General features: G+C 39.0%; 1 non-coding gene across 1 annotated transcript; it reads right to left on the bottom strand.

The window, feature by feature from the left end:
• Nucleotides 1-13,274: 13,274 nt before the first annotated feature.
• On the bottom strand, nt 13,275-13,379 carry LOC125352155. The gene has a single exon (XR_007211145.1). It is a non-coding gene; the product is annotated as a U6 spliceosomal RNA (small nuclear RNA).
• Nucleotides 13,380-13,671: the final 292 nt, after the last annotated feature.

Raw genomic sequence — 13,671 nt, forward strand, 5'->3', positions numbered from 1 at the left:
TGCAACTCATGTGTGTCAATCAGGATGCTGTTTTACAGCTAGTTAGTATTTGTTAGGAACATTAAGTTTTGTTTCATATTCGCGAAAGGGTTCCCCTAATTAGAACAGGCTATTCTCAAAGTCTTCATCCTCCTGCCTTAGACTCCTGAGTTCTGGGCTTCCAAGTATATGCTACTTTACATCTGTCAGGTGGATGAACTGTGTTAACTGAGTATATAGTACAGAAATATTTCAACTCTGAGTTGATGCATGAATTTCATGAGTAAATTGAATATGTCATAGTGGGTAGTGTTGGCTACAGTATTGACTTTGCTAGAACTGATTATGCAAGAGAGTCTAAGATGAATAGATTGTAAGCAGAAATACCAAGCCTGCAATCCATTTCATATAACCAGGAAGTTTGTGTAGAAAACTGACTAGGTATTGGGAAACAATAGAATACAAAAAGAAAATATGAGTGCATATTTGTGAAGAAAGAGACAGGTCCCTCCCACTCTCAGGCATAAGTAATGGACATACAGAAACAGTAGCAGCCTTGGAAATGAATAGACTGAAGCAGATTTCAGATCACAAATGTCGTTTCCACAGCGAACATACAACATAGAGAAAGAATCTTGTGCAAATTTAACAATTGTGGTTAGCCCAGAAATGAGCATCTCCAGACATTCAAGCCATTGCCTTCTGTTTATAAATCTGCAAGGCAACATTAAAAATAATCCAGCTGGAACCAGATGAGAAAAAAAGGTTAAGAACTTTATCAGTTTTCCAGACTTCAGTACCCTCAGCAAGCTGTCAAAGGAAATTTTGCCTTGGCTGGCGAAGTTACTCAAGGGGCTAATCAGCTTAAACACATGACAAAAGTCAGAGGCAATTCCAGAGTGCTCACAATGTTAACCAACTGCACTGTCTGCCAAGGAGCTGTCCATCACTGCCCCAAATCAAAAGACTAGTTCCCTATGCAAGGCTTTCTGAAATTTCTTTTCCTCATCTTTCCCCCCCCCCATACTTTTCAACCATACTTCTAGAAGATCGAAGGAGAAAGAAACTTGAGCACACGCTGTCTGGTAAGTGAGCCAAGTTTAACTGAGTTTGGCTGGGTTGGGTGCCAAGGGAGAGTAGTTAGAAAGCAAGTTGATGAGTGTTTGGGAACTTGAAGCTTCTTCAAAAAACGTCCTCTCCACCCTGGTTCACTTTTTGTGTTCTTTTCCATTTCAGGCAGGGCAAAGAATTAATGACTATTTAACATTATTTTAAGGCTCACTCTCCTTTCTGCTTTCTGATATTTGTGATGCTCATAAAGACCCGATATGACTTTATTTCACTGCCTCTCTTTATCGGGTTTTCCTGTGAAGCTGGTGAGGAGCAAATGTGAATTAATATGTGCATGAATCATTTTTGAGCGCTATTGTTCCCACATCTTCTTGTCTCTCTGTTCTTTGATGTCAATGGATCAGTTTAACTTCATTTCCTAGACTCCTCAGTTGACAGTAACAATGAGGCCATGCTATTGTAGTCTTGATTTTCTCAAAATGACATGACTTGGTAACTTTATTAGTTACTTTATTTGTAGCACTTCATATTGAAAAAGTATGTGGGTGGTCTAATATCTTTGCTCTTCTGAATAACTTTCAGTATGTCTTGTTAATAATTAAAAATGTAGGCATGTGGGAGATTTTTGTCCCCTTATTTAATATTACCTTAAGGTGACTCTAGTTTATGTGTAGACTTTTAGACAATAATGTGTGCTCATCTGTCTGTCTCTCTGTCTTTTATCAATTATCAGTTTGCTAATATAATGTAATATACTAGAATTATAATGTATATTTTGTCATGTATTCCCTAATACTAAAATATTTTCTTGGCTCCTACTGGATACAGTCTACTGTTCTTAAAAGAGAAGAAAAAGAAAGAAAGAAAGAAAGAAAGAAAGAAAGAAAGAAAGAAAGAAAGAAAGAAAGAAAGAAAGAAAAAGAAAGGAAGGAAGGAAGAAAGAGGAGAGGAAGAGAGGGAAAGAGGAAGGAAGGAAGGAAGGAAGGCCATGAGGCCTAATTGTATCAATTATGTAAGGAGTGATTTTTTTTAAAGAATCATCTTCTTAGTATCTTCTAAACTCTTTGTGTTGACAGTAGTCATTTTTGGGTCTTCGTTGATAGGAAAATGGATTGTAATTCCTTTTGGAGTTGGGTTTGATATTTACTAGTATATAAAGGAATCTAGGTAACCCCTTCACAGAAGTCTGGGGGCATTTGTCTCTTTAACGCTATGCCCTGAAGCTCTCCTCATAGTTATATATACACTGGACACTTAATGATGTGTGCCACTGTGTTGGGAGGGGGTCTTTCCAGGAGGACTTGTGTGTTGGTGCTCTTACAAGAGAGCTTGACAGAGGGAACTTTCCCTTTCCTGCTGCGGAAGAACTTTGATTAAGCTTGGTTACCTGGAAGAGATCTGCATGGCAATGACCTCAGAGAGCACACCCTGACAAGCAGAGATCTGTGACTCTATGCTGTGATCTCTAAGAAGTGGAATCTACTTCAACCAGTGTCACCCTACCACCTCATCCATTAGAGTAGGGCAATGAAATATGTTGAAATTCTTTCAAGAAAGGGACATGGAGCATAAAGGGGAAGAATAACAGGACTACATTTGGTCAGGATATATTATATGTATGTAGGAAAATATCACCATGAAATCCCTTTGTGTAACTAACCTATGTCAGTAGAAATATTTTTAATGAAAAAGCAAAAAACTGAATCCAACTTACCCCATCCCTCCCAACAAAATTAGATGAGATCAAAAGTAGGTCTATTACCAATTGAGAGATGAAATCCAGGCCCCAAAGACACATGTTTTACAATCTTGAGAAAGATCCTGTAGCTTCTGGAGGTTTCCTGATCCAAAGAAATTGGGATAAAATAGATACATTTTGTTTTAAGATGTTAAATTTTGAGGTGATTTGTTATTTTGTAATTGATTATAAATACTGTAGGGGAAAGGGTTAATGGAACATTGTGATCCACACCTCAAATTTTTCGATCTAGAGTATCAAAAGACTGTGTGTGTGTGTGTGTGTGTGTGTGTGTGTGTGTGTGTGTTAAATCATTCATGCTAAGCTATCTGATTGCAAGAAGTCAAGGACATTCAGGAAAGCCAAGGAATCATCTGGCACTCCCACCTTCCTCTGCTGTGGATGACCAGGAAAGTACCTTCTGAATTGATTTTTTTTTGATGCACTCATCCTGCATCTAATATTAACTTTCTGTGTAATCTTTTAAGTAGAGTGCAATCACTAACCCATGAGTTCTAGTTCCTTTAATGCAGCAATATGATAAATTTAATCTAGCCTATCATTTGATATCATTTGCTGTCATTTGATTTGACAAAGTACTGTATATCAACTAACCTATGGCCATCTAAATATTATTCTTTTCTAATGCTACATTGAGTTATACACTTTGATTTCTATATCGTTATTGTTTTATGTGCAAAAGTTGCAAAAGCTGGAGGGGTTGACATTCTGGTCAGATAAGAGTCAGGTAATAGAGAGCTGGAGCTCAACTTTGGCCTTCTTCCTCAAAATTCTCTGTGCTTTCTGCTTCATGAAAGAAACATTTTCTCTTTTGCTGGTCTAATATTTCAGTACCAGATTGAACAGCAAGATCTTCCAAACAGGATGTATGTATCCTAAAGAAAATTATGCTACTGAATATTAAATCTGCTAATTTGGATGTCTGGTATAACCGATGCTCTAAAATGATAGGTATTATGATTTCAATCTTTTGTCAAATGTAGAACTTTTAACAGCAGCATTGCTGAAGTAATCAATGTCTTAAAAATAGAAGTAAGGAATTAACCTCAGCACATAAAGGAGGTTTACAGTATACATTTTGGACATCATTTCTGGAGCAGATTTTCTCTTACTGTGAGACCATTGGCTTCACCTCAGTCAGTCCAGATGGGATAATGGGGGAAAAAGCCAGAACTCACTGAAAACCAGATGCTACATCTATGCTGTGATTTCCTAAGTAAATGAATTACAAAACATTGTTCAAGGGTGTACGTATTTGGACTATTAGAAAACAGAGGCTAGCCATTCTACCCTGCAATGGCTTACCTTAATGGTGATTGAACTTGTAAGTGTAATGACTTCTTTGTTGTATTTCCTAGTGACAAAAGGATTGCTGAACATTTACTGCTTTTGAGGAGAGTAATTTTGTTATTGGAAACTGCCCTTGAGGAGATATTTGGCGCGCGTGCGCTGTGTGTGTGTGTGCAAGTAGAGAATGAGCAAGAGAGAGAAGGAGAGAAAGAACTATTACTTAAAATGAGCTATGGCACGTAAGTCACTAAAATACTCTATTTCCTTGCAAGTAAAAGAAAAAGAGAAGTTAATCAAACTCAGAAAAAAATATTCCTTTTGACGATGTATAAGAGAAGTTTGGTTTACTTATTGAGACAGAAAGGGAAAGGTTAGGCTGTAAACAGGGATGGTGACTTGGTGCTAATGCTCCCTGCTCTTCCTGGAGACCCTGGAAAAGCAGAGGTGGAAGAGGCCAGTGGAGACACTTTCTTATTCTCCTTCTGAAGACCTGTAAGGCCAGGATAATGGTTCAGGTGAAAGCAGAGCCAGACTACCCTGGAGAAGAGTCACATAAGAGACAGAAACCCTTCCTTCCTTCCTTAAGAGTGCAGTGGGTGATGATCCAATCAGATAGCGGAATAACTGAGATTCACCCAAAGTTATACAAAGGGGTACCTGCAAACGACTACCAATGTTCAGGCCCATATCCAATTCACTTCCACTGAGATGTCTGTACTTCTCTCTTCTAGCTCCTTTAACTGAGGCTCCTGCTCTTCTTCCTCCCACTTCTTATCTTTCCCATCCACTTCCTCCTTCTCTTCCTCTTCCTCTTCCTCCTCCACTTCCTCCCTTCCTCCTTCTTAACTGAGAATGGATAAGACCTCAAATAGCTTAAGGTAGCCTTACCAGTAGAGGGTTTATACAAGCTCACCAATAGCTAGGAAGCTTTTCCCAAGTTTCCTCTGTGGTCTTCCTCTTACTTCCCAATAAATTTGTCCTCTATTCCCACTTCTTCTATCTTGTACTTCTTTATTCGTGGAAAGAATCCAAAAACCAAAGATCCCATCACTCTCAGAGAGACAAGAAGCACAAACACTGATCCAGAGTAGCAAGTCTTACCAGCTCATTGCACTAAAATCAAACTGCTCTTACTTGTTTCATGGCTGTAAAGAAAAACTAGAAGGGAATTAGAGAAACATAGATTTTGCCATTGGAAATTCAAAGCACCAGTATTTCCCAATAGTTTTTGCCTGGTTAACACAACACTTTCCAAGGTACTACAAGGGACCTTTCATTCTATGTGATGTGCTCTAGCTACACAGGAATGAAGGCTGAACTTCTGGGTGACAGGTGATTATCTTCCTAAAGCCACTAGACACAGTAAGGAGCAGAGACTAAAGAGTAAGTTGAACTTAACAGGCAGGCCTGGTCCAAGAGCTTCACAAAGACATCTTTACTGATTTAAGAAAATAATAAAAATCATGTTTGCATTTTCTTTTTCTGAAAATATGGATGGAGTCTTTTCAGCTGACAGTATGTATACTTTAGGAAATGAGGGACTAGGTTAATATACAATTTTATTTTTTATTTTTTCAAATTTTTATTATCAAACTGATATACAGAGAGGTTACAGTTTCATACGTTAGGCATTGGATACATTACTTGTAATATACAATTTTAACACATGAAAACTGTAGAGCAAAAAATATTAAAATCATACAGGATTGTTAAAGACTTGATTAAATTTTGTTTTGCAATAAAGGGATGTGTGAGAACATCTCATAACTGATAAGCCATAAATTGTATCATCTTACTTTTATGACATTATCAGTTATCTTCACTCTTTGCTTTTTCTCTTTGGAAGGAAATGCTTTGGAATTAAGAATAAGCACGTTAAATCTTTAAAGAATATCCCCACCCTTTTTGTATGTGGGAAATAATTAATTTCAGTTTACTTGAAGAATTAGAACAGCTTGATGGACAAAGACTGAAAGAAATTTTGAAACTCTGAAGTCAGAGTCAACAAAACTAGTCATCCCACCCACAGTTTGAAATAGCAATTCCAGTAGAGAGGGTTCGAGGGAAACCGCGGGAGAAAATTCATCTTCAGAGAAGCTAACTCCTCAGACTGAGAATTCCATTGTGTGTTGACTTGGAAATGGGAAGCTCGTGGGGGCTGAGGAAAACTGTCCAATTCCTAGGAAATCATAGTTTACTTGCTGAGAGCCCTGAGAGAGAAACACAGTTCTGTAAGTTTCTGTTTATCGTGAGAACTGGTTTCCTTGATTTAGACTTGTTATGCAGACATGCTTAGTTTTGAATTAAAAATCTGATGGGGAGTGACTGTTAACTCTGCTTCTACCCTTAGTCACAGTGGGATCTTGTTTATGCACATGACAAGCCCCATATAGTCTCTACCTTTGGTCTCCATCATCACCTGGGAGGAGACCGTCTTTGCTCTGGCTTCCTTTCCCAAAACTTCCTAGTTCTTACAGACTTCCCAGTTGTCTGTTTCTCTACCAGAAATAGTTCATATTCAGATTTTGCCCAGCATAAAACAAGACCCTTTCCTGCTACTTTGAACAAAGTCCTTGTCTTTCAAAACGTCTCATTTTGATGCCTTGAAATCAAATGTGATTTCACATTTAAATATACAGTTAATTAATTTAATTAATACATCAGTTCTTCCTAGTATGCAAACTATGTCCACTGCCTACTCTAGGTTACTTTGATATATTGGTTGAAGAATGAATGGATGAATATGACTTTTCTGCACTGGCTAGCTTTGAACTACAATCCTCTGGTCTGGAAATCACCCTTCTAAGGGTGTTTTCCTAAACTTTTGCAGCTAACATACTCTGATTTATGTTTGCGTTGTGAGAGTCATGCTGTTAGATGGGCTATACTGCCCTAAGATTCACATGGTGAATGAAGTCTTGGACCTCATTAGGTAGCATCATAAAGAATCATGAGTGCATTGATAATGAGTGCATGAATCCATTGACGAGCTCCAAGCTAAATGCATTATTAGAAGGTGAAACCTAGTTATAATACCACATATGCCCCATCCCCATGAAAACTGTTTCATCTGAGCTAGGAAACAAGTAACTATGGACTAAAACCTCTGAAACCATTAAGGAAAAAAAACACCTTGCTTCCTACCAAATTATTCCTCTTGGATATTTTTTCACAGCTGCAGCAAATCGACTGACACAGATGCCTAAATTTACTAGACAAATATTCTTTCTTGAATGATGACCTTTCTCTCTGACTTTCCAAAGGAATGCATTTCTTTGAAAGGCTACTGGAATCCTGACCGTGCACAGTGCCCTGTAATTTTATGTTTCAAAGGAAGCGTTTCCTTCATCTTAGAATGTTTCTGTCCAGCAGTCCTACCCATGGGTCCATACGGTTCTACCACACAGAATCCTTCTTACCAGAAACCCTGTGTGTGGCTCCTTGCAGCAGACATGAAATTCATTCAACTAGGAACTAAACATGGTATCAGATCATTTTTTTTCTTATTTATTGTCAAAATGATGTACAGAATGGTTACAGTTTCATATGTTAGGCCTTGGGTACATTTCTTATACTGTTTGTTACCACCTCCCTCATTCCCCCATTCCCCCCTTTCTCTCTCCCCCCATGAGTTGTTCAGCTGGTTTATACCAAATGGTTTTATAAGTATTGATTTTGGAGTCATTTGTCTTTTTATCCTTTGTCTCTCGATTTTGATATTCCCTTTCACTTTGCTAGTTGTAATACCAGCATATACAGTATCCAGTGTACTCAGATGAGATACAGTGAGAGTCGGGGTACAACCACAGGAAGGGGATACAAGAGGATCATCAACAATAGAAGCTATGGTTTCACATGGCATGTTGAAAGTAATTACAACAGTGATATAACAGTCATTTCCATAACGTGGAGTTCATTTAACATAGCATCATCTTATGCGTTCATAAGGGCATAGCTATTGGGCTCTTGTGATCCTCTGCTGTGACTAGCCTAAACCTGTGCTAATTATTCCCTATCACAGGTATTAGATCATTTTTGAAGCCACCCAGACTGGGAATTTGCAACTATTGTGGACATCCTCTTTGCTTTCGGAGTTCCATTCACAGTGATGCTTAATTTTCTCCAAGACTTATTGATCTTCCAAAGTCTTTGCATAGACCAATCTCCTGCCAGGAAAATCTCCCTTCCCCACTTAATCTCACTGCCTAATGGAATGCCATTGCCTTTCAAATCCCAGAAAACAACAACAACAGCAACAACAAAACAAAAACAAACAAAAAGAAAACAACTGAACTGAACCAAAACAAAAACCTTTCCCTTAAAAGCTTTTTCAGGCTACCTCAGTCAAGGCCGAGCCCCTTATGCTCGGCTTATAGTTCCTTATACTGCTCCTTCATAGTGATTATTTTGACCTTAAGTTACACATCTGATGATCATGTTCTAGTATTCAGTCTACCGACAGAAAATTGCAGCAGGACAGAGAGTTTGTCTTTTTTGCTCACATTTGAGTCCAAGACACTTGGAAAACAATTACATAATTTTATCAATGAATTCAGGAACCCAAAATAGGATATCTGCGTACTTTGCATGGTAGTCATTTCATATGTGTGTTTGTGTAATACACACACATACATGTTATCATTTTATATTTGCCATTTGTTTATTTTATTCATTTTCTGGGTCTGAAGATTAAATACAAGGCCTTGCATATGCTAGGGAAGCAGTCTACCACTTGGGCTACACTCACAATTTCTGTGTTTGCATTTTGTTTTCGGGACCAGGGCTCCCTAATTTTTCCTGGGATGGCTCAGAATTAGGCATTTTCTTGCTTCATCTGCTTCTTACCTCTAATTGCTTTCAGTACCTGGTTATAGAAGCATGCCCACGCAGGCCTAGATGTATGAATGCATTTCCATTGTCAAACTGAGGAATAAGTGCCTTAACCGAGAGGCCCTTCATGGTTCAAGTGGAAAGAGACACTTCAGGGTTTTGCCATTTCCTTTCCACAAAATGTCTACTGACTATAACTTCGCGTCAATCAGAGCACTCTTATCGTGCTCAAATGTACATGAAATATCAGTGAAATGGGATTACAAATGAATGTCTTATGTTTAAGGATTTTTGGTAATTTTCCAAGTTGATTGATGCTCTATGGGGCCACAGTATTCATTCATATTCCTGGAATACCAAGCACTATGAAGGTTCCTTTTGGTGAGTCAGGATTGAGGGAAACCTAGAATCTATGAGTCAGCACTGGAGAAATGTTAGAAGAGCCAGTCTGCTCACTGCAGTGCTCTATTGACAGGACTAAGCACAAAGACAGAAGGAAGAGCATAGGAAGTCCATGTACAGCCAACAGGGAAATGTAAGCATGTCCAGTTTGGAGAAGAATATTAAGTAGAACATTTTGACGTTATTTCCAGTCACTATCCATTTGGAATTTCCCAGTGATGCCCTCATTTTGGAATTGAGATATCATAGTTATTGAAAAGGACTGCAACTGCATCATGTTTTCTTTCTCTCTTGGGACACAGCTATCTAGCTTTGTAGCCCAAACGGACCTCAAGCTTGCCATCCTTCTGGCTCATTCTTCCTAACTGCTGGAACTACAAGTGTGTAACACCAAGACAGGATCAATCTTAACTTCTGAAAAACGTTACAGCAAAAAGATCTGATATACAATTTCAATTGGAGCTTATTATCCAGGGATCATAAAAGGAAATAGAAATGGCACCTCCTTGGAAACACTACTTAATTTTTAAAAAAAGTAAAACATGAAATAGTACAAAGCAAATGGCAGTGGTGCACACCTATAATCGTAGCTACTCAGGAGGCTAAGATCTGAGGATCATGGTTTGTGATACTTAGGAAAACCCATGACACTTTCATCTCCAATTAACCACCAAAAAGTCAGAAGGTGATCTAATCTGTGGCTCAAATGGTAGAGCACTAACCTTGATGTACAAATGTTCAAGGACAGTACCCAAGCCCTGAGTCAAACCCCAGAACAAGCCCCCCCCCCCCCACCGGCAACCAATAAATAAATAAATGTACAAATGAATTGTAAATATATTTTTAAATTTGTAATCAAAAGTGAAGCAGTTACAGTAACATCAGGGGTAAAACAATGGGGAAGAAAGACAAAAGAAAAAGGCATAATTTCATATGGTACGTTGGTGTTACTGTAACTGACTTTGGTACACAAGGTATTTGTATGTAAGTTAATTGGAACTAGGGAACGAGAACACCAAAATGAAGAGACAAAGGGAAAAAGGCAAACCAATGCAAAAGCAATATTTATAAAACTATATGGTGTAAGCCAACTGTTCAATTTGGGAAGGGTGGGAAGGGAACCGGGAGGGGAGGAAGGTAGGAGAAAAACAAAGGAGGAGGTAACAAGTTTGATAAGAAATGTACTCACTGCCTTATCAAACTGCATATAACTGTAACTCCTCTGTACATTACTTTGACAATAAAAATAAATAAAAAATATTTTTTAATGAAGCAGATCAGCTGTCACAGAATTGGCACCTGTGTTACTTCTGTGAAGTTACTATTCCTTTGCATTTTTTTTCATAGAGTAATGTATACTGTGAAACAACGCTCACCTGTGTGTCAGTCCACATTTGTAGTATTTACTAATAGTCTGTTCTTTTTGTCTCATTAAATATTGTATTTCTGTTTCCTTGAAAGCCTTGGGATCTTTGCTGTGGCAGATGCTAAAGCAAGGGGAAAAGCTCGGTGAATGGCGGCATTCCTACGCTGTGCAGGCTGTTGCTGAGGGCCTTGATGGAGAGTGCACATAGCCCCTTAGATGAAGGCAGGATTACAGGATTTTCTTCAAAAAAGAAAGAGCCTCCAATATATTCAATCACGTCCTATTGAAATGTGTAATGCCAGGGGCAAAAGAATGAAGGACATTGCTTTGGTAAAGTAATATTCTCCCTAAGAAATAGCAGTTTGTGCAATTAAGATAATGAATAACGTGAAACATATCTTTTCCCAAGAATTAAATTCGTGCCTGTAGTTGTAGACACAACATACAAAAGAAGAAAATTACTAATCCACCTGTTTTTTTTTTTTTTTTTTTTTGTGGACTGGAATGTTCTGTTTAGTACCTGTCTGTCTTTAAGGCAATCTATGTGGAGACCTGTAGGGACATTACTGTTTGCTAGAATAATTTCTGTGCTGTTGAATATCACCTTTCCATTTCAGCTAGTTCGTTGCAGATGGAATCTAGCATACTTTTGTACCCTGTCTGATTTTGAATTGCAGTCCTTTGATCTGAGCCTCCTGAGAAGCTAGGAATGTAAGAGTGAGTCACTTGCACCCTGCTTTTACTTTGCTTTTCAGCGACCTTTCCTTTTCCTTTCCCAGGTCATTCTCATTACACTTTCTAGCTCCCTCTTACCATGTTTTATTTTATTGGGATAAATCTCTACCATGAACTTTGGCTCTATTGCATCTAACATGCTAATAAGGATGGCGATGGTGATGATTATGATGCAGATAGTGGTAAAGATGATGTTGGATAATGTTGCTGATGGTGATGATGATGGTGACAATGATATAAAAAGAGGGAGGTTGTGCTCCAAAGCAGTCTTGATGAACTTTAGTACACATTCTTTGTAGGGTGAGCAGGCTATGTTTAATTTATGATGTACTGAGTGTTTTTATACAGGGAACAATAAGTGGCTTTTGCAGTGCAGGAGAGGAGGTGAACTTCCCAGGAGGACCACAGAGGCTTTACAATTTGGCAGCCTCCACAGGTGAGCGGCAAGGAGCTGGGGCCAGCCTTCAAGTCCATATTGGTTCCCAAGCTTTTGTTCTGACACAAACTTCCTTTGAAATATGCCTAATTTCTTAAAACAAAATAAAAAAGGGGTGGCTGGGCAAGAAACTTAAAAACATCAGGAAAACCAAGCAGGTAGGAGCAGCACGAGCACTGCTATATGGATGGTGATTTCTTGTTGTCAGGCTGGCACTTCCTTCTGTGGACAATCAGAAAGTGTGTCGAGGGGCACTGGCTAAAGCATGGTGACTGCTAATCATAAAGTCATATCCCAAACAGGTAAGGATCCTTGCACTGTGCAAGTGCTGAGTTATCTCTGAGTACCTTCTCCATTCGATGAATAAAGCTCATTGAACTACTCACGACCTGTTAGAACGTCCTTGACAATTTAAATACACACATATATAATGTTAATTGTATCTAATATATTATTATACCTATTTCTAAACTCACTGTGGGTGTGGTGTTTATGCTGTATGTGTGTTATGATGCAGAAGAGTTTACCCAGCTTTAATTCTGCACATTGCTCTTCAGAGAGCTGTGGTTCTCTGATGAGCCTCGCGGGTTTTCTGCAGGAAGGAGTCACAGCTTGTGTTAACAGCTTCTGTCTCCACATAGAGTTCGTCCATCTGTGGACATGGCTTCAGCTGTGGGCACTTAGCTTGCAGCAGGCTTTGCCTCCTTCAGTGATGCTACCATCAACCAGTGTGCTGTCCATGTGTGTGCTTAGCTCCTTCAGAGAGACATACTGTTAAATGATGTCTAAACATCAATCAGCGCTCATGGCTCATGCCTAGAATCCCAGCTGCTCCAGAGGCTGAGATCTGAGGGTCACAGTTCAAAGTGAGCCCAGGTAGAAAAGTTCCCATGAGAATCTAATGTCCAATTAACCACTCTAAAACCAGAAGTGCCACTGTGGTTCAAGTGATAAAGTGCTAACCTTGAGCGCAAAGAGGCTTAAGGACCGCATCCAGGCCCTGAGTTCTCAAACACTACAACCGACAACAATAACAAAAATTTTATAATTAGCAAAAAAAAATAAGTAATACACTCAATGAGAAACACCATTTCATGGATTCATTGACTGATTCTTTTTTGGGGGGGGAATTATTGTTTTTCATTTCTTTATTGTCAGAGTCATGTACAGAGGGGTTACAGTTTCATACCTAAAGCAGTGAGTACATTTCTTATCCAACTTATCACCTCCTCCCTCATTTTCCCCACACCTTCCCCCCTCCCAATTTTCATTCCCCCTTGAGTTGTATGGTTTGTTTACACCACATAGTTTTGTAAGTATTGTTGTTGCCTTGGTTTGTCTCTTTATCCTTTGTCTTGATTTCGATATTCCCTTTCCCTTCCCTAGTTCCAATACACATATATAAAAAACATATGGAATGCTTCACAAATTTGCATGTTGTCCCTGGTGGGGGTAATGCTAATCTTCTCCAGATCGTTCCTATTTATTATATGTGCTTCTGAAACAAGCACTCATTGACTGATTCTTTTTTTTTTTTTTGGCCAGTCCTGGGCCTTGGACTCAGGGCCTGAGCACCTTCCCTGGCTTCTTCCCGCTCAAGGCTAGCTAGCACTCTGCCACCTAAGCCACAGCACCCCTTCTGGCCGTTTTCCATAAATGTGGTGCTGGGGAATCGAACCGAGAGCTTCATGTGTAGCAGGCAAGCACTCTTGCCACTAGGCCATATTCCCAGCCCCTGACTAATTCTTTACTAATGTACTTGATTGGTGGAACTACCAATCCCTTAGAAATCACATTGAGATT

The sequence above is a fragment of the Perognathus longimembris genome, chromosome 5, assembly GCF_023159225.1.
Source record: "Perognathus longimembris pacificus isolate PPM17 chromosome 5, ASM2315922v1, whole genome shotgun sequence".
Lineage (NCBI taxonomy): Eukaryota > Metazoa > Chordata > Mammalia > Rodentia > Heteromyidae > Perognathus > Perognathus longimembris.